A 20,176-nucleotide genomic window follows, 5' to 3' on the forward strand; every position below is an offset into this window, starting at 1 on the left:
CCAATTCTGTGTGCAACCTTTTTACTATGTTGATGGTGTTTTGTTTTTTGGTGCACACAAGTTTTAAATTTTAATCAAGTCAAATTTATTTTTTATGAAAACTTCTTTAACCTATCTGATCACCAAGTCATGAATAAAATGACACCTCTTTAGTCAAAAAGACAAGAAACACAATTGTTTTTTCTTTTCATGCCTTTCATTCCAAAATTAACTTTTGGCATTTTTTTTTCCACCTTGTAACTAAATTTGCTGTTTAGATGAGTGTTGTGTCAAACTGACTTCAAAGTTCACCACTGATCACTTTCAGCATTGCTTCATTTCTCTGTAATGACTTCTTCATTTTGATTCATCTCTTCAGCTGGGTGAGTCTTCAAGTGAATTTTTCAAGAAGGTACAGAGGTTGAATATACTTTCTAGCTGCTGTGTACTTGTGAAAATGTCTTTTCATTGTCATAGTGCTTAATGAAAATGCACTGGGTCCATAAATCCTTGAATTATATAATTTTCCCAATAAATACAGATTTGGTTCCATTATTTTTACATTTAGTATTTTAAATAAGCCTGATATCAGACTAAATTTTCTTCTCTTAACTTTTTTTTTTTAATTGTATATTTATGGGATTTTCTTCTATTTATTTTAACTCAAAAATCTTTTTCTGATATGTGTCTCAGTCTCTGATTTTTCCCTGGATTTTTATGGCAACTTTCAATCTGCATACAGTGTTCCCCTTTTCAGGAGGAGGATGTTTTATTCAATTAAGTGTTTGAATATTACTTTCTTCCTCAGCTACAGATATAATTCTTGGTTTGGTTTACTTAGCTATGTTTCTTATGTCTCTCATCATCTTTCACAGCATTTTCATTTTCTTCTTCTTTTTCCTCTGTAATTTTGCAGACTCTCAGATTTGTCCTCATCACTAATTTAACTTCCTTCATGTTAATTCCACCCTTTTTGCCTGCAAAATGTATTTTAAATCTGTTACCAAATCTTTACAGTTTTAGGCAGTCTTTTCCTTCATATGTTCATTCCTGCCCACACCCCCCCCAACACACACACTTTTTTTTCTAAATTGAGACAAAACATGAAATTCACCAATTAAGGGTTCCGCCGCGGAGACACGTGAAGGTCGGTGAGTTGGTGCGGAGTTTGTCTCGGCACGCGTGGCCGCGCTGGGATGGCGTCCTCCTCGTCTTCCTCCGCAGCGGGTTTGGGCTCGGTCGACCCGCAGCTGCAGCATTTCATCGAGGTAGAGACTCAGAAGAAGTGCTTCCAGCAGCTGGTGCACCAGATGACGGAACTTTGTTGGGAAATGTGCATGGACAAGCCTGGGCCAAAGTTGGACAGTCGGGCTGAGGCCTGTTTTGTGAACTGCGTTGAGCGCTTCATTGATACAAGCCAATTCATCTTGAATCGACTGGAACAGACCCAGAAATCCAAGCCAGTCTTCTCAGAAAGCCTTTCTGACTGACCTGATTATTACCTCTCTGGAAAAGGAAGGTAGTTCAAGAAATGAAGAGCAGTTGATGGGATGGTTGAAGAAAAGGCTGTGGGGGGATCGGCTCCCACCTTTGTCACTCTTGGGACATCCTGTCATCTGAGAATGAACAAAGACCAATTTTTGTGTGTGGGGGTGGTTTGAGGGTCAAATGTGTTTGGGGTTGTGTTTTTTAATGCTAATCTTGGGAAAACAATTGACAGATGAATGGAAAACTCTACTAGGTGTATGTTACTGTATGTGGGACGATGCTTTCCTCATAGTCCCATTAACTGCTTCCTATAATTTTAATAGTGGAACTGCTCTATAATTTGATATGTGGGACCACATAGGTAATAATCTGTTATTTGTGTGGATTCCTTTCAGATTTCTGGAGAGATCGATATACATCTTTGTGTCTCTCAGAAAGGGCAGCAGTGGGGGAAAGAGTAATTTGGTACTTGACTGTAGGCCTCCTTATCTAGTGTTTGATTATCTGTGCTAGAAAAAAAATGTATGGAGTATTCATACAGTACATTTCACCTTTCTAGATTATCTCCCTCCCTTATACTGTGATTCACTTAAATATCTATATATAAAGTACAGTCTTGAGCTAGTACAGGTAGCCTGAGAGTCTAGAGGCCTTTAGTTAAAGGAATCTAGCCAGCGAACATAATTCTCATACTAAACTGCCACAAGGAAGAAGTTAACTTACCCTGTATGTCAGGGTCCAAAAAAATTTAAAGATGTGCCTAAATGAAAAAATAAGTTATAAAGATTTAGGCCAGTCAAAAACTAACAGCAGGGCTTCCCTGGTGGCGCAGTGGTTGGGGGTCTGCCTGCCAGTGCGGGGGACGCGGGTTCGGGCCCTGGTCTGGGAGGATCCCACGTGCCGCGGAGCAGCTGGGCCCGTGGGCCACAGCTACTGAGTCTGCGCGTCTGGAGCCTGTGCTCCGCAGCAAGAGGGGCCGCGATGGTGAGAGGCCCGCGCACCGTGGTGAAGATTGGCCCCCGCTTGCCGCAAATGGAGAAAGCCCTCGCACAGAAACGAGGACCCAACACAGCCATAAATAAATAAATAAATAAATTTAAAAAAAGAAAAACAAAAAAAAACTAACAGCAGTTTCAGGTAGAGGTGCATGCCTAATGTAAACCAGCATACTTTCCATTTACTGCGTTCTTTTAATCACTGAAATAAAAACTTCTACAAGATTCAAAAAAAAAAAAATTCACCAATTAAAGTAAGTGTACAATTCACTAGTTCTTAGTATTTTCACCACCAATATTGTTATCTAATTCCAGAACATTTTTGTCACGCCCCCCACAAAGAAATCTTGTATATGTTAGCTGTTACTCCCTATTTTCCCCTCCCCAACATCCCCTGGCATCCACTAATCTACTTTCTGTCTATACGGATTTGCTCATTCTGGACATTTCATATACATGGAATTATACAATATATGACCTTTTGCTATTGGCTTGAAATATTTCTCCCTTTAATAGTGTCAGTTTTTCGGACTTCCCTGGTGGTACAGTGGTTAAGAATCCGCCTGCCAGTGCAGGGGACACGGGCTCGAGCCCTGGTCTGGGAAGATCCCACATGCCACGAAGCAACTAAGCCCGCGTGCCAAAACTACTGAGCCTGCGCTCTAGAGCCCAAGAGCCACAACTACTGAAGCCCATGCACTTAGAGCCCGTGCTCCTCAACAAGAGAAGCCACCGCAACGAGAAGCCCGCGCACCACAACAAAGAGTAGCCCCTGCTCGCCACAGCTAGAGAAAACCCGCGCGCAGCAACGAAGACCCAACGCAGCCAAAAATAAAAATACAAATAAATAAATAAATAAATTTATTTATTTAAAAATATAGTGTCAGGTTTTATCATTTTAATTCTGTTAGTTTTTTTTGTGTGTATTTGGGACTTGCTTATACTGCATTTGTCTTTTAAGTCATATAGGAGAAAAACTGAATTACAAACAAAAATACATTTATACTGTCTTTTGTATTTCCTTATGTAGTTACCTTTAGTACTTTTTTCATGTGGATTTAAGTTACTGTCTGGTGTTCACCATTCCATCTTGAAAAAAATCTCTTTAGTATTTTCTGTGGGTCAGTTTGCTAGCAGTGGAGTCTTTCAACTGTTGTTTATCTGAGAATGTCTTAATCTCTCCTTCATTTCTGAAGGGTAGTTTTGCTAGGTACAGAATACTTGGTAGGCAGGTTTTTTTCCTCAGCTCTTTGCATATCTCATTGCAATGCCTTCTGGCCTCTATGGTTTCTGATGAAAAATCAGCAATTAGTCTTATTGAAGATTCTTTGTACATGATAACTCCGCTCTTGCTGCTTTAACACTGTCTTTGTCATTTGATGGTTTATGATGTATGTAGATGTGGCTCTCTTTGACTGTATCATGCTTGGACTTCCTTGAGCTTTTGGGATGTGCAGATTAACAGCAGTCATCAAATTTGTGAAATTTTAGGCCATTATTTCTCCAAATACTCCTTCAGTCTCTTTTTCTGTCTCTTCATCTGGAACTCCCATTATGTGTATAATAGGATGCTTGAAGGTGTCCCATAGGACTCTGAGATTCTGTTAATTTCTCTTCGTTCTTTTTTCTTTCTGTTTCTCACACTGGATAATCTCAATTGGCCTATCTTCATGTTCACTGACTCATACTTCTGCCTGTTCAAGTCTGATACTGAGCTTTCTCCAGTCAATTTTTTATTTTAGTTATTGTACTTTTCAACTACAGATCTTCTATTTGGTTCTTTTTTGTAATTTCTCTTTATTGATATTCTCTATTTGGTAAGACACTGTTCTTATACTTCTTTCGACATGGTTTCATTTAGTTCTTTGAACATATTTTAAATAGCTATTTTAACATCTTCATTTAGTAAGTCCAATGTCTGAGATTCCTCACAGACAGTTTCTAAACTGCTATTTTTCTTTTGTATGGTCCATATATATATTTTTTTACTTTGAATTTCCATATCTTGTAACTTTTTGTTGAAAACTGGACATCTTAAAAAATATAATGTGACAACCCTGGAAATCAGAGTCTACTACCTCCCTAGGGTTTCCTGCTGTTGCTTTACGCTGTTTTTTTTTTTTAAGTAACTTTTCTGAACAAATTCTATAAAGTCTACTGAAGCTGCCACTCAACTAGCTTAGTGGTCAGCTAATGCCTAGATGGAGATATCCTTAAACATCTAGAAACAATAAATCTCCCAGTCTTTGCCGAGGGACTACGTGCACATAGCCATCAACGCTGAGGGCAGGGAGTTATCAATTCGGCCTTAGCCTTCCCTTTCTTCTTGCCCAGAGCCTCAAGGGCAGCCAAAGGTAAAGGGTAGGCCCCTCTCAGATCTTTCCTGAGCATGCACTCAGGCCTGTGCACACTTGTGGTCTTCTAGAGTCCTAGGAATATATCAGTGCTTTTCAACATATCTATGGACATCTCATCCTCAGTTTTTCCGATAAAGCTTTTGGTTAGTCTATTGTTTGTCTCAAGTGTTATCCACTGCCTCATGCATTGTGACATTAAAACAGTTGCTTGGGGACTTCCCTGGTGGTCTAGGGGGTAAGACTCCGAGCTCCCAATGCAGGGGCCCTGGGATCGATCCCTGGTCAGGGAACTAGGTCCTGCAACTAAGGAGTCCGCATGCCGCAACGAAGATCCTGAGTGGTGCAACTAAGACCCGGCACAGCCAAAATAAATAAATTAAATAAATAAATATTTAAGAAACTAAAATAAAACACTTGCCTGTAAGTGTTTTTTGACAAACACCTCACACATAGACACAGAGGCTCATACGCACTGGATAGCTCTGAGTAAGGTCGAATAAAGATAAGCCTTTTGAGTGGAGTCTTCCAGAGAGCCATCAGACAGGTCAAATACTGACAATTCTTTGGGAATGAAATTGTGAAAGAGGTCCAGCTCTGTTCTGCTCCCTCCAGTCCTGGGAATGCAGGCTGATATTTTTCAAGGTTATCAATCACTGAGCTGAGTATGGCAATGAGAATAGGGCAAGGTAAAATGCCACAAGCTTATTACTATTCTTATCAAGGTTCAGCCATTTTTCTTGAATAAATGCTTACTACAAAAGCTACAAGCCTTTGGTTAATTTCCAGAGTTTTGGAAAAGTTTTCCATAAAGTTTTGCCAAAATTCTGTTGCTTTTATCACAGGGCAAAATGTTGGAGGTCTTTACTCCACCATTTTTTTCTGCTATTAACTCCTCACTTTGTTTTAAAACTCCCAGCCAGTTCTCTCCCCATGGCTTTTTGCTCCTATTGACAGTACTAGTACATAAAGTATTTAAATGTCTTTAAATGAATATCAAAATAACATCTATATTATATATTGGTATGAGGTATAAAATGGCTTACAAAAAAAAAGGCATAGTACCTATCTTCACAGAACTTACTGTCAGATATAAATGAAATCCTGTTACTACTTCAGAGTGTTACTTGACCTAATGAGTAAATCTCTAACATCTATCTCTTTCTTTGCGAGGTTACCTTTGCCTTGTTTTTTTGTTTTTGTTTTGTTTTTAATTTATTTATTTTTATTTTTGCCTGTGTAGGGTCTTCGGTGCTGTGCACGGGCTTTCTCTAGTTGCGGCGAGCGGGGGCTACTCTTCGTTGCAGTGCGCGGGCTTCTCATTGCGGTGGCTTCTCTTGTTGCGGAGCATGGGTTCTAGGCATGCGGGCTTCAGTAGTCATGGCTCGCAGGCTCTAAAGCGCAGGCTCAGTAGTTGTGGCGCACAGGCTTAGTTGCTCTGTGGCATGTGGGATCTTCCCGGACCAGGGCTGGAACCCGTGTCCTCTGCATTGGCAGGCGGATTCTTAACCACTGCGCCACGAGGGAAGTCCCTTTGTTTTTGTCTTTAAAAGAATTTTATGAGTTCAATTGTTTACTCATTCTCAACTGAGGAGAAATTATTTGGTCCAAATATCTGCAACGGTTTATGACTTGCCCTTGGCCCCAAACTCTAGTTGGATCTTTCTAGTATCTATAGAATCACAACACACTAATAGACACTATCTATCAGAACAATTCCTAGGCTTTCAGCTAGATCAGCTCTACTGGTCTAAGAAACTATTATTTTCTTCTGTCAACTCCCTCACTCTCAGAATAGATGCAGAACATGATAAATGACAACCTCAAGTATATATAGCCAACAGATCTCTTCTTGTCTAATTGATGCATTCAGTACTTTATTTATACGGACAGTATTTCTCAGGATACAGTGTACCATCCCTGAGTAGTCATTTCCTCTTCCCACTACTGTCCAATTTTTCTCAAAGTTAATGTCTCCAAAGGGAAGAGTTAGGATGTAAATGAATAGAAGTACACAGGAGGCCTCAAAAAATACTGGAACACCTGATTACACTTCTATTGGTACATTCTGTCTTCTGAACTAGGGGGCTGAAAGTGAGACTGAGATAAAAGATTTTCCTACCTACAATCAATTAAGTAAGCTTGTTTTATGTCTCGTAGCCACTAAGTGAGTTTTTAAAATCATAGCCATGCAGGTAGTGAAAATTTCTTCCAGTTCCTGGTTATAGGCTTCATAATCAATCCTAACATATGAGCATTTTGTGGTTCTTTTTTTCAGTGGCATCACAGTGGGAAATCAGGAGCAATTATATCAGGGGCTTTAACTCAGTTACCATTAGATACTAGTTGGGTCCTCTTAAAATTAACAGAAAATCTGCATAAGACCAGGGACAACTACTTTCTTTTTAATTTCTACACCTATAAAGATGTCTATTGACAAATCATGAACAATTTATATCTACACGGAACCAAGTCAACTCCTGTGGACCAATCAATATGTTATCCCAACAATCAAAACCCCGCACCATACCAACTCCGTATCCTTATAATTTTCCACAGAAAATATTTATTCAGTTCCTCCACAGGATGCTATTCATTTTCTAAATCTGCAGTTCTATTGTGGTGATCTCACAGGGATGTTGTGGGATATTTTAAAACTCTAGAGAAACAGTGATATGTAATATCTGGTGTACAGGACAAAAACTAATAGCTAAAGATAGTTTAAAGTTTCAACATTAGATACTGCTACATTCCTTTCAATGCTGCTGTCTGTATCTCTGCAGAGTTGGATTTTTGACAGTTTCTGTAACAAAAGCAATAAATGAGGGTGGTTGTGTCCAATCTCATCTCAAGGTGTGAGAAACTGTGCCCTAATAGCCACACATATCTCGTTAGCAAGTAATTATGCATATTTCTGAACAAAGTAAAATGTTTTCTTTCAAACACAAAACCAAAAATATTTTTGCTTATTAAGCTGTAAGATCAAAACGGTAAGTATTTTTATACCCTAATAACATAATAGCTTAGTATCTGAAAAAATACTTCATGTATTTATATGCTGCTGATGATTTATATCCCCACGATGATGAGAAAAGAAATCACCCAAACACTAAGGTGACTGTGAACAGAGAAAACTTGGAAACCTTTGTCCTAGATGGAGTCCACTAACCCAAACAAGTAACTGTTCATACAATTTTCTTCAAATATTTATCAAATGTTTGAGTGTACACAATACATCTGACCAAATAACTCACCTATCTGAACCAGAGACTGTGTCATGAAAATCTCCATGTTTCACTTAAAGATTAAATAGCACTGAGCTTTCATATGTCATCCAGAATTAAACAGCCAATCCACAAATAAAATTTCAAAAAGTAAAATTTTGAATAATTTCTGCATAATACCTGAGTGTGAGCTCTCAATGGTGGTGTCTGACTTGGAATCCAGAGATGAAGGAATTTGTCTTAATTGGGGAACATAGTACATCTTTGTACTACCAGAAGGCTTATATGGCAACAGTAAAGGCTGGCCTAAGGACATAAAGATCAGAATAATTAATAAGAAAACATTTATTAATTAACTGAACAAATATTAAGTACCTTTAATGTGCCAAGCAGTGGTCAAGATTCTTGGAATGTATCAGTAAACTAGCATTCTAGAAGAGGGAGATAGACAGTAAACAATTAGCATACTAAATAAGTAAATCATCTAGTGTTTTTATAAATTATTAGTGACATAAAAAATTAGAAAATACTGGGACTTCCCTGGTGGTGCAGTGGGTTAAGAATCTGCCTGCCAATGCAGGGGACAGGGGTTCGATACCTGGTCTGGGAAGATCTCACATGCTGTGGAGCAACTAAGCCTGTGCACCACAACTACTGAGCCTGCGTGCCACAACTACCAAAGCCCGCCCGCCCTAGAGCCCGAGCGCCACAACTACTGAGCCCATGTGCCGCAACTACTGAAGCCCACGTGCTCTAGGGCCCTTGTGCTGCGAGTACTGAGCCCTCGTGCTGCAACTACTGAAACCTGTGCGCCTAGAGCCCGCACTCTGCAACAGGAGAAGCCACCACAATAAGAAACCCATGCAGCACAATGAAGAGTAGCCCCTACTCACCACAGCTAGGGAAAGCCCGTGTGCAGCAACAAAGACCCAAAACAGCCACTCCCCCCCCAAAAAAATTAGAAAATGCTGAGGAAGATTAGAAGTATTTGGGAAATTGCAGCAGGATGCAGTTTAAATAGAGTGGTAAGGGTAGGATTCATTGAGAAGACGACTTCTTAGCAATCTATTCCATATTTAGATGGCTCTAACTAAGAAACACTTTATCTTATATTGAACCCAAACCTGGTCGTTGTTAACCCCTACTACTGATCTTTGAAGATTCTCCCTCCAGAGTCATAGAAAGTAAATCTAATTCTCTTCTATGTGGCAGATTTTCAAAATAAGTTTTCCATTATAAAAGTATAAATTCTCAATATTAAAAAAATACACAGAAATAAAAAAGACAAAGTCTTACCACTCAAAGATAACTATTATTAATATTTTAATGTATTTCTACAGGTCTTTCCTCTGTATTGCTTATTTGTTTACATAGTTGTGTATAGTATGTATAATGTGGAATTCAGTTTTTCTACTTTACATTGATAATAAAATATTCATTTTATTTCCTATCTTCACATTTTTTATCATTCTACTACACATTAAGTGTTTTTAACCCTTCTCATAATGTTAAAAATTTAGGCTGGATTAAATTTTCAATAATAAAGAATTCTGTAATAAAGACTTCCTGTTCATAGCATACCCATTCTCCCCTGCTGCCCCATTTCACATAAGTTTCCTGATTTCAGAGTGAAAAATTATGTCATTTATAAAGTTTCGTTTTTTTAAATACTAACTGCTAAAATTCTTTCTAAAATGTCTGTGACATGGTAGTAATTTGATTATTATAGAAGATGAAATCTTTTTCTTCTTCTTATTTTTTTGCTTCATTGGGTCTTCATTGCTGCACGCGGGCTTTCTCTAGTTGCGGTGTGGGGGGCTACTCTTCGTTGTGGTGCGCGAGCTTCTCACTCTTCTCACTGCAGTGGCTTCTCTTGTTGTGGAGCACAGGCTCTAGGCATGCAGGCTTCAGTAGTTGTGGAGCATGGGCTCAGTAGTTGTGGCTCGCGGGCTCTAGAGCACAGGCTCAGTAGTTGTGGAGCACGGGCTTAGTTGCTCTGCGGCATGTGGGATCTTCCCGGACCAGGGCTCGAACCCGTGTCCCCTGCACTGGCAGGTGGATTCTTAACCACTGCGCCACCAGGGCAGTCCCTGAAATCTTTTTCTATACACTTGTTTTTCTTTCATGATGTGGTAGAAACTCTGTCTCTGTAACAGCATTTTGATATTTAGCTGGGTACATACTGCTCATCTGTACACTGTATTTCCCAATCTCCCTTGCAGACATGTATGGACATATGACTGAGTCTGGGCCCATAGGTCAAGGGTGAGAATAATGTCTGCAACTTCCAGGCATCCCATGAAAACACTCCACTGGCTGCTGCTAAAATTTATCCTCCCCATTACTCTTCTTTTCCAGTATTTTCTTTATTATTCTTCCTGAAAAAACTTAAGATCAATTAAACAAGTTCAAAAGAACAATTCCATTAGAATTTTGAGTAGAATTACATTAGAGTTTAAATTCATTTGGGAATAAATGACATCTTTAAATATTGAATTTTCCCATTCAGAAATATCCCATCCCTCCTTTTAGTCTACTGTCCTTTTCTATGCCTACACAAAGGATTAGTATTGCCATCACATGAGCCCTATAAAATTCTTGTTTAGGTTACTCCTCAGTATTCATGGGGTTGTACTGCTCATTCAAATAGAATTTTGTAGATAGCTACCACTTCTCCTGATTAAACACAACAGCTTCTTCAGTTTATCCTTATGGACCATGGTCTTCTCTTGCATCCTGTAATCACCTCTAGATGGACTCCTAGTTGCCCATGTCTAGTTTATAAAAATCAAAATACTCTAGACAGAGTCTGATAGTCCCAGAGTAGAATGAGATCTCCTTCATTCTGGATGCAATAACAACTTATAAACTACTTAGAATTGTGTTACCATCCTTGGCCACTCCATGATTCTGATGATTTGACATGGAATCCATATTACTAGTACCCTGCTTCCAACCAAGGAACTGACTTCATAGTGAAGGAAATGAGACAAAAGGCTGACGCCTAAAGGGAGTCACTGTTCTCCTCACAAGCCTGATCACCCACAGCTATGGTAAACTCAAGAACAAAAAAGCGAGTGAACAATTTACTGATAACTGTCATGGCACAAGCTGGGAGGCATCACTTTCTGAGGCTGGAATGCTAGCTTACTGAATACGGCATGTGCTCAGAACCACATGTGGCACTTGCCTATCCCACAGACAGAATGCATGTATTTAGGAACAAAGGCAGAAGCCTTTAAAATCTTTTGCTTTCTATCTCTGTGACTCTGCTTTGTTTGATGGAAGATCTTAGAAATAAGGGAGGGGCACTTCTACCGGGAGACAGGAGCCATCTAGTCATTTTACATTCTTTATGTCACTGAAACAATACAGGGAATAGGATGCCATAGTGTTGACTAAAACTACAATTGACCTTAACTATCAGGGAGAAATAAGGTTACCTTAAAAGAAGAAAGTCAGTAGGAGTATGGCTTACACCTAGGGGACCACTTTACCAAGCCTGGTCATAGAAATTAACAAAAAATTACCTTAAACCTATGCAGGGCTAGCAAAGCCTTAGACTACTTAGGAACACTTGTACCAACCTATCAGGCAAAACCCCAGCCAATGAGAACCTGGCTGAATTCAAGGAGAATGAAGAAATGTATAGAGGCTGGAAGAATTTAAATAACAGGAAAAATAGGTTGTAGCCTCTACTTCTCTTTGGACGTTGCTGTAGTCATTATTGTTAGGATATTGACTTAGTAGTTTTCTTCCTCCACCAGTGTATATAAAGCTTGGTGGTGATGGTTAAATTTACCATTTAGTTCAAAGTTTGCAGAAAATGGACAACAACAATTGGGCAGAATTACAATGGACCCAGAGCAAGAATGGTTACCATGTGGAGATGGAGAATTCAGAGGCAAGATAAGTGGCTTTTTGAAATTCTCAACAACTTTATGTTTGGATGCAGAAGTCTTAAAGTTACTTTGGACTGCCTATCTCTGGGGGAAGAAGCGACTATTCAGCAAATAATGGTTGTTCCTGGGAGAGAAAGAAAGGACTGGAGAAGGGTAAAGAAGAAAGTCCAACCATAAAATTTATTTCTTCAAAAAACTTGCAAATGGAACTAAATATAAACATATAGCATATTACTCTTAATTTGTTAATTCAGAGCAGTGGACACATAGTCATAAATTCAACATGCTATTCTGTATACTTTTTTTTTTTTTTAAAGCAATTCCTTTATTTTTATTATTTATTTATTTATTTTTGGCTGTGTTGGGTCTTCGTTTCTGTGCAAGGGCTTTCTCTAGTTGCGGCAAGCGGGGGCCACTCTTCATCGCGGTGCGCGGGCCTCTCGCTATCGCGGCCTCTCCTGTTGCAGAGCACAAGCTCCAGACACGCAGGCTCAGTATTTGTGGCTCACGGGCCTAGTTGCTCTGCGGCATGTGGGATCTTCCCAGACCAGGGCTCGAACCCGTGTCCCCTGCATTGGCAGGCGGATTCTCAAGCACTGCGCCACCAGGGAAGCCCTATTCTGTATACTTTTAAAATATTTTTTAAAATTTTACTTCTGAATCCACAGAGTTAAAAATATTTTATTATTAAACCAAATAATATTTCTCTTTTAAAGGAGTCCTTTCTACCAAGTACCTGTATGTAAAGGTAAGACCATGAACTGTGGGCTCTCTATAGACTGATCCATTTGATGTCAGAAGAGGTATAAAATACACTTTCACAGTTGGATTTCCTCTCCTGTGCTCTTCCACCAACATGAAAACAGCATAGCCCAGAGTAGCCTGGGTTTCAGTACAAGGCATGTGGAACAGACCCAAACCGTTTTTGCATCCTGATGCCAAACTCCAACGGACTCATAAGCCCATGAGTGAGGAAAGCAAATGTCTGTTGTTATAAAGCACTGAGATTTTCGAGGTTCTTATACAGTATCACGCTGGCAATAGGTAACTGACACATTAAAGGTGTTCTGTGTGATATTGATTAGACTATACATTTGGGGGGCATAATTTTATTTCACAATAAAAGTGTATAAGAAATATAACCATCTCGGGCTGCCCTGATAGCTCAGTGGTTAAGAATCCGCCTGCCAATGCAGGGGACACGGGTGCCAGCCCTGGTCCGGGAAGATCCCACATGCCGCGGAGCAACTAAGCCCATGTGCCACAACTACTGAGCCTGCGCTCTAGAGCCCGCGAGCCACAACTACTGAGCCCATGCACCACAACTACCGAAGCCCACGTGCCTAGAGCCCGTGCTCCACCACAAGAGAAGCCACCGCAATGAGAAGCCCGTGCACCGCAATGAAGAGTAGCCCCCGCTCGCCGCAACTAGAGAAAGGCTGCACGCAGCGATGAAGACCCGACACAGCCAAAATAAAATAAATAAAATAAAAAAAAAAGAAAAGAAATATAACCATTTCAACATATAAATGTATTTATTCAAATTAAATTCAGTGCAATTTAAATGTGGAACTAAGCAATTTTCTTTATACATTTAGGCATATTCCATTTATACCTACAGACAGATAAACTTTTTGCACAAGTAGGAACACTTAAAATCTATTTTGAATAGATTTGTACAAACTGTTGAATACTTTAAAATTAGTAATTGAAAGTTCCCACCCTCATTTGGAGGTAGAATGGGAACTTAACTTTCCAGTTACTGGTCTGAAAAAGAAAATAACTTGCTATAATTTTGAATGTTATATAGTGTAAGCACTATAAAAATATCACTGTCATGATAGCATAGGAACACTCTAAATGTTGTAGACCTTATGGTAGAAATTGCTAGCTGTTCACCAAAACTCATTTCTTTTTCATCCTGGAAAGCACAGCTAAACTATTCCTAGTCAGTGGAAAGTGATGTGGGCCACACCTAGGCCTAGACCATAAAAGCCTCCCAACATGTGCTCCTCCATGCTTTTCGTCCCTTCCAGTTGACTATGATGATGAATCCAAGGTTCCATGTTTTAAAGAAAGCAGAGTCACAGTCAACCTGGGTCCCTGCTCAACGTTTCTTGAGCAAGAAATAGACTGGTATTGTGTTTGCTATCTGTTCACTGTCTCATGCAAAACAATAGTAAAAGAAACAATGCCAAATAATTATCTACCTCCCTAAAATTGAACCTCTATAGTTTTTATGTTTTCATGAACTACTTGCATTCTTATGACAAGTATTATGAGTTGAAAATACGTCAGCCACAAGTAGCATGAGTTTCACATAGGTTGTTAACTTCACTAGAAATTGAAGTAAAAACATAATAAATTATATTCTCTTCATAGCTATGTAAATAAAAGATGTTATCATCATGTACAACCTAATGCTTAAAATTAAAATTAGGTTTTCTAACTAGAAAGACCCAATCAAGAAATTTATTGGTTAATGACACACAAAAGTTGGTAATGTGACCTAAAATTCTCTTACCATCTGTGCCATGAAGAACAGTAATCTGTTGGACTGAAGATGATGAAGCAAACTTGACAGGAACTTTGCCCAACTTCTGTGTACTGAGCTCTGGAATATCATGTCCACGATCTTCAGCATTACCAAAAATCTCAGATGAAAACATGGCTTTTCCTGGACTCTCTGTTGTTATCTGAGTGACTGCATCAGATGATAATTTTCCAGAGACGGGAGAAAACGGGGTCTTAATCTCCTTTGGTGATCTGAACAAAAAAGGGAAAGCACACAGCAGGTCATATCCTTGGCTTATCAAATACTGTAATTTCTTTCCAAATGTGGCTTCAATATTTTTTGGAGACACATCCAACTCCAATGGTTAAGTTATTTCTGCAGTACCCTTTGCTTTTTTACATACTTATTACAGGGTGATCATGCATGAGTTTACTTTTACTTATTTTAAAATCTACTTTTATTTTGGATTTAGAATGCTATTATATAAGGAAAGGGTACTTTTCAGTTGAAGTGGAAAGATATCCATTACAAAATAATTACTGGAAGTCCACTATAAATTAGGGGACTATGCTAAACGCATAGAGTGTACAAAAATAAAAAAGAAACAGAGCCTTTCCTCAAAGAGTTTATATGTCAGTGGGGGAACCAGAGGTTTTTAAGGTTGTAATTATGTATATAGATGATAAAGAATCCATATTAAAACATAATGGAGTAAATAAATGAGTGTATAAATAAATAAATAATAGGAGGGAGGGAGAAGACAAATCTTGCCAACAGAAGAATTCCATATGTAGGTAACCTCCCCCCCGCCACCCCCCCCCCCCCCCCCGCCGGCATCCATCTCCTCCCCAAGGAGGTGGAGGTGAAGCTTAATCTTCCCCTTAAGTCCAGTCCTGGGCTGGCCTTAATGATTGAATTCCAAAGAGAGTATAAAATGGGAGAAAAAGTAACTTTACAGTGGAGAAACCAAGCAAACACCATGTTATGCAAGTGATGATGTTTCACATCACCAGTGATGTCACGGAGACACTACATACTCTCTGTTATGATGTGATGAGACGGTTACTTCGCTTCTGTGGTATTCTTTGTCAAAACCTATAACTCCAGTCTAATCATGAGAAAAACATCAGCCAAACCCAGACTGAGGACAATTCTACAAAATATCAGACAAATATTCCTCAAGACTGTCAAAATCATAAAAAACAAGGAAGGAATGAGGAACTGTCATAGACCAGAGAAGACTAAGGAGACATGACAACTAACTAAGTGGAATGTGATATACTGGATTGGGTCCTAGAACAGAAAAAGGTCATTAACAGGAAAACTGGTGAAATCCAAAAAAAGTCTTAAGTTTAGTTAATAGTAATGTATAAATGTTGGCTTTTTAATTTTGAAAAATATAGTATGGTAGTATAAGATGTTAGCAATAGGAAAAACTGGGAGAGAGGTAAAGGGAACTCTGTTTGTATCTTTTCTGCAGATTTGAAACTATTTGAAAATAAAAAAGGTCATTTTTAAAAAATGGAGTAATACTGTATTGTATTATATCACAGAAGAAGAAGACCTTTTAAAAGGTCTTTTAAATCTCTACCCTCTATATACTATTCACTAATTAAAAGGACAATTATGAGAAAAGAAAATAGGCCCATCTCCTTTATGTATACAGAAGCAAAAATCATACACAAAATGTTAGACAATCAAATGTAGAGTGTGTGAGTGAGTGAATGTGTGTGTGTGTGTGTGAATTCCTACCAAGTTGTTTTACTCCAGAAATGCAAGGTGAGTTAACATTCAAATATCAATAAATGTCATGCACCACATGAATAAAATAAAGGAGAAAATGTATATGATCATATCAGTATAGTCAGATAAAGCATTTGATAAAATTCAATAATTATGTATGATTAAAAACTCATAGCAAAGGGAAACTACAAAAAACTTTAGAGCCACCATCCTATTTATAGTGAAATGTGGAGAATGTCCACTGTAAGATTAGGAACAAAATAAGAATGCCAACTCTTACCTTTTCTATTCAACCTGTTAGTAAAAGTATTAAATGGCATTAGCAGTAAGGCAGGAAAAAGAAATCAGAAATATAAGGCTAAGAAAGGAAGAAATAATACTGTCACTTTCCATATTTGATATAATTAAGGATACAGAAAATCCAAAACCATCTACAGATAACTTGTTAGAATATCAGTTAGTTTTTAGAAGAGTTGCCAGATAAGAGACCAAACATTAAAAAATTCCACTAACATTTTTCTGTGTCTGAAAAGTTATAAAATTAAAAACTAAAAAATATGCCATCTACATTATCATCAAAACATCATATACCTAATAATAAGTGTAATAAAAAATGTAAGAACCCTGAACAGAAAACTATTAATATATCATAGAGAGAAATTAAAGGTGATCTAAATAGGATTTCTACTTTGAGGCAGGATATATAGGCATACCTCACTTTATTGCACTTCACTTTATTGTACCTTGCAGATAATGCTTTTTTTTTTTTTTTTTTTTTTTTTTTTGTAACAAATTGAAGGTTTGTGGCAACCCTGTGTCAAGCAGCTCTACTGGTGGTGCCATTTTTTCCAACAGCATTTGCTCACTTCGTGTCTCTATGTCATGTTTTGGTAAGTCTCACAATATTTCAAACTTTTTCACTATTATACTTGTTACATGATCTGTGATCAGTGATCTTTGATGTTACTATTGCAAAAAGATTACAGCTTGCTGAAGGCTCAGATGATGGGTAGCATTCTTAAAGTCTGCTTTCAAATTAAGATATGTACTTTTTTTAGACATAATGCTATTGCACACTTAATAGACTACAGTATAGCATAAACATAACTTTTACATGCACTGGGAAACCAAACAACTCGTGTGACTTGCTTTCTTATGATATTCTCCTTATTGTGGTGTCTGGGACCAAAGCCATATCTCCATAATAATATGCCTGCACTAGGTAGGCACAGGCCATCACTCCTGCTGCAACGAGCAAACAAACTTGAATAAAGGATCATCGAGCTAAGGAAGCAATCAAGAAACAATATCAACTAGTATGCTAGAGAGGGACATTTAGAGATTTGGAGCAGGGGTTTGGTGTAGGGAGACATACTCCACTGGAAAAGAGAAATCACCATACCTTTTGATGAACTCATTTGCTGGCATGATGGAGTGAAATCTAGCAGAATGTCAAGCCGATTTCCCCCACAGGACATTTCCTTAGTGTCAGGGTGGTACAGGATGATGGGGGACTGAGCCAAGAAAGCAGAGTGAAATTTCCTGCACAGTCATGGCACGAACAAACCAAATCCCGCTAGATAAAGGGGCCTGTGACAATCATTAGGTCTCCTCTTCAAGACATTTGCCAGTTTTTGAACCTATAGAAAGCAGGAAGCTTAAATACCTAATGCCTGAGGGAGAGAACTTTCCAAAGTGAGGAATCAGAGACCTACCAGACTCACAGTAAAAACCCAGAAGTGCCATCCCCAAGAAGGGGGCTGAGTCAGAAAAAGTGAAATCATCTGCAATGTTTCAGTGTTTATGAGACAAATTTTCATTGAGAAAGTGTAACGGTAACAAATACATAGCTGGTCTCTCCTTACATTTGCCATACTCTGAAGCTGTGAGAACTGAGAGCCTAAAGAGCTGAATTCAAACATCTGAAAGACTGAAGTCAATAACTGACTGTATTTATTGAAGAATCAAAGACCTGTCAGGCTCACAGCAAAAATCCAGGGAGGCCACAAATCAGGAAAAATCATAGGTAGGATGAGACAAGTAAAGCTCCAACCCAGTTCTGACCTAGTAAAATTCCTGAAATGACTGAAATGATCAGCCACTCTGATTAACAGAGAAAGGGGTAAATCTTCTCTGGTTCAAAGTAATAGCATCTTCAGTCTCTATGAATTTTTTATTCACCATGTCCAGCACACAATCAAAAATTATGAAATTCCTGAAGCAGGAAAAAGTGACTAAAAATTAAGACAAAAAAAAAAAAAAACAAAACAAAACAAGAAAAATTGATTTAGAGGGAATTCAGATTCTGGAGTTAGCACAGAACTTTAAAATGACTATATTGAGAGTAAAAGATGGGGATTAATAGATTAAAATATGGAGAATCTCAACAGAAAATTGGAATCAATTTTAAAAAATCAAATACAGATAAATGAAAAATAAGAAAACTGATCCCCAGCAGACCTTAGGGAATACTAGAAGAAATTTTTTTAGGCTGAAGTAAAATGGCCCAACATAGAACAGAGCTGGCCTCTCCGTCCCATATTGAACTCGAGTTGGAAGAGGCGAGTCCGGTCTCAAAACGGAGGTAAAACCGCCGCCCGGTCGCCCCCAGCCCGACTCCGGCCGTCGCCGCCACCGCCGCCGCCGGGGGTGGGGTGGGGAGGAGGGCCATGATCCAAAGGAACCAGAACAGTTGAGAAAACTGTTTATTGGTGGTCTGAGCTTTGAAACTACAGACGATAGCTTAAGAGAACATTTTGAGGAATGGGGCACACTTACAGATTGTGTGGTGATAAGAGACCCCCAAACAAAACGTTCCAGGGGCTTTGGTTTTGTGACTTACTCTTGGGTTGAAGAGGTGGATGCAGCAATGTGTGCTCGACCACACAAGGTTGATGGGCGTGTAGTGGAACCAAAGAGAGCTGGTTCTAGAGAGGATCTGTAAAGCCTGGTGCCCATCTAACAGTGAAGAAAATTTTTGTTGGTGGTATTAAAGAAGATACAGAAGAATGTAATTTGAGAGACTACTTTGAAAAGCATGGCGAGATTGAAACCATAGAAGTTATGGAAGACAGGCAGAGTGGAAAAAAGAGAGGATTTGCTTTTGTAACTTTTGATGATCATGATACAGTTGATAAAATTGTTGTTCAGAAATACCACACTATTAATGGGCATAATTGTGAAGTGAAAAAGGCCCTTCCTAAAGAAGAAACGCAATCTGCTGGATCACAAAGAGGTCGTGGAGGTGGATCTGGCAACTTTATGGGTCGTGGAGGAAACTTTGGAGGTGGTGGAGGTAACTTTGGCCGTGGTGGAAACTTGGTGGAAGAGGAGGCTATGGTGGTGGAGGTGGTGGCAGCAGAGGTAGTTATGGAGGAGGTGATGGTGGATAGAACGGATTTGGAGGCGACGGTGGTAACTATGGCGGTGGTCCTGGTTACAGTAGTAGAGGAGGCTATGGTGGTGGTGGACCAGGATATGGAAACCAAGATGGGGGATATGGTGGCGGTGGTGGAGGATATGATGGTTACAATGAAGGAGGAAATTTTGGAGGTAACTATGGTGGTGGTGGGAGCTATAATGATTTTGGAAATTATAGTGGACAACAGCAATCAAATGATGGACCCATGAAGGGAGGCAGTTTTGGTGGAAGAAGCTCGGGAAGTCCCTATGGTGGTGGTTATGGATCTGGTGGTGGAAGTGGTGGATATGGTAGCAGAAGGTTCTCAAAACTCACAAGAAAAGGGCTACAGTTCTTGGCAGGAGAGAGAGCGAGGAGGTGTCAGGAAAGCTGCAGGTTACTTTGAGACAGTCGTCCCGAATGCATTAGAGGAACTGTAAAAATCTGCCACAGAAGGAACGATGATCCATAGTCAGAGAAGTTACTGCAGCTTAAACAGGAAACCCTTCTTGCTCAGGACTGTCCTAGCCACAGTTTGCAAAAAGTGCAGCTATTGATTAATGCAATGGAGTGTCA

At 39.1% G+C, this 20,176-nt stretch overlaps 1 long non-coding RNA gene and 2 pseudogenes across 3 annotated transcripts in view; 2 read left to right on the forward strand and 1 right to left on the reverse strand.

Moving 5' to 3' along the window:
- Positions 1 to 6: 6 nt before the first annotated feature.
- On the forward strand, positions 7 to 2,448 carry LOC309653859 (mitochondrial import inner membrane translocase subunit Tim8 A pseudogene; annotated as a pseudogene). Its single transcript has one exon. The product of its transcript is annotated as a mitochondrial import inner membrane translocase subunit Tim8 A pseudogene (transcript).
- Positions 2,449 to 5,243: 2,795 nt separating this feature from the next.
- Positions 5,244 to 16,638, reverse strand: LOC309653862. Its single transcript, XR_014259573.1, has 2 exons — positions 14,467 to 16,638; positions 5,244 to 8,346 (listed from the first exon to the last, which is right to left on the reverse strand). It is a non-coding gene; the product is annotated as an uncharacterized lncRNA (long non-coding RNA).
- Positions 16,639 to 18,745: 2,107 nt separating this feature from the next.
- Positions 18,746 to 20,176, forward strand: part of LOC309653861 — an 84,583-nt pseudogene continuing 83,152 nt past the window's right edge. The window contains exon 1 of the transcript in view: positions 18,746 to 19,444. The product of the transcript in view is annotated as an uncharacterized misc_RNA (transcript). The remainder of the gene's footprint in view (positions 19,445 to 20,176) is intronic.

Source organism: Balaenoptera physalus (assembly GCF_965194825.1).
Source record: "Balaenoptera physalus genome assembly, contig: HAP1_SCAFFOLD_1339, whole genome shotgun sequence".
Lineage (NCBI taxonomy): Eukaryota > Metazoa > Chordata > Mammalia > Artiodactyla > Balaenopteridae > Balaenoptera > Balaenoptera physalus.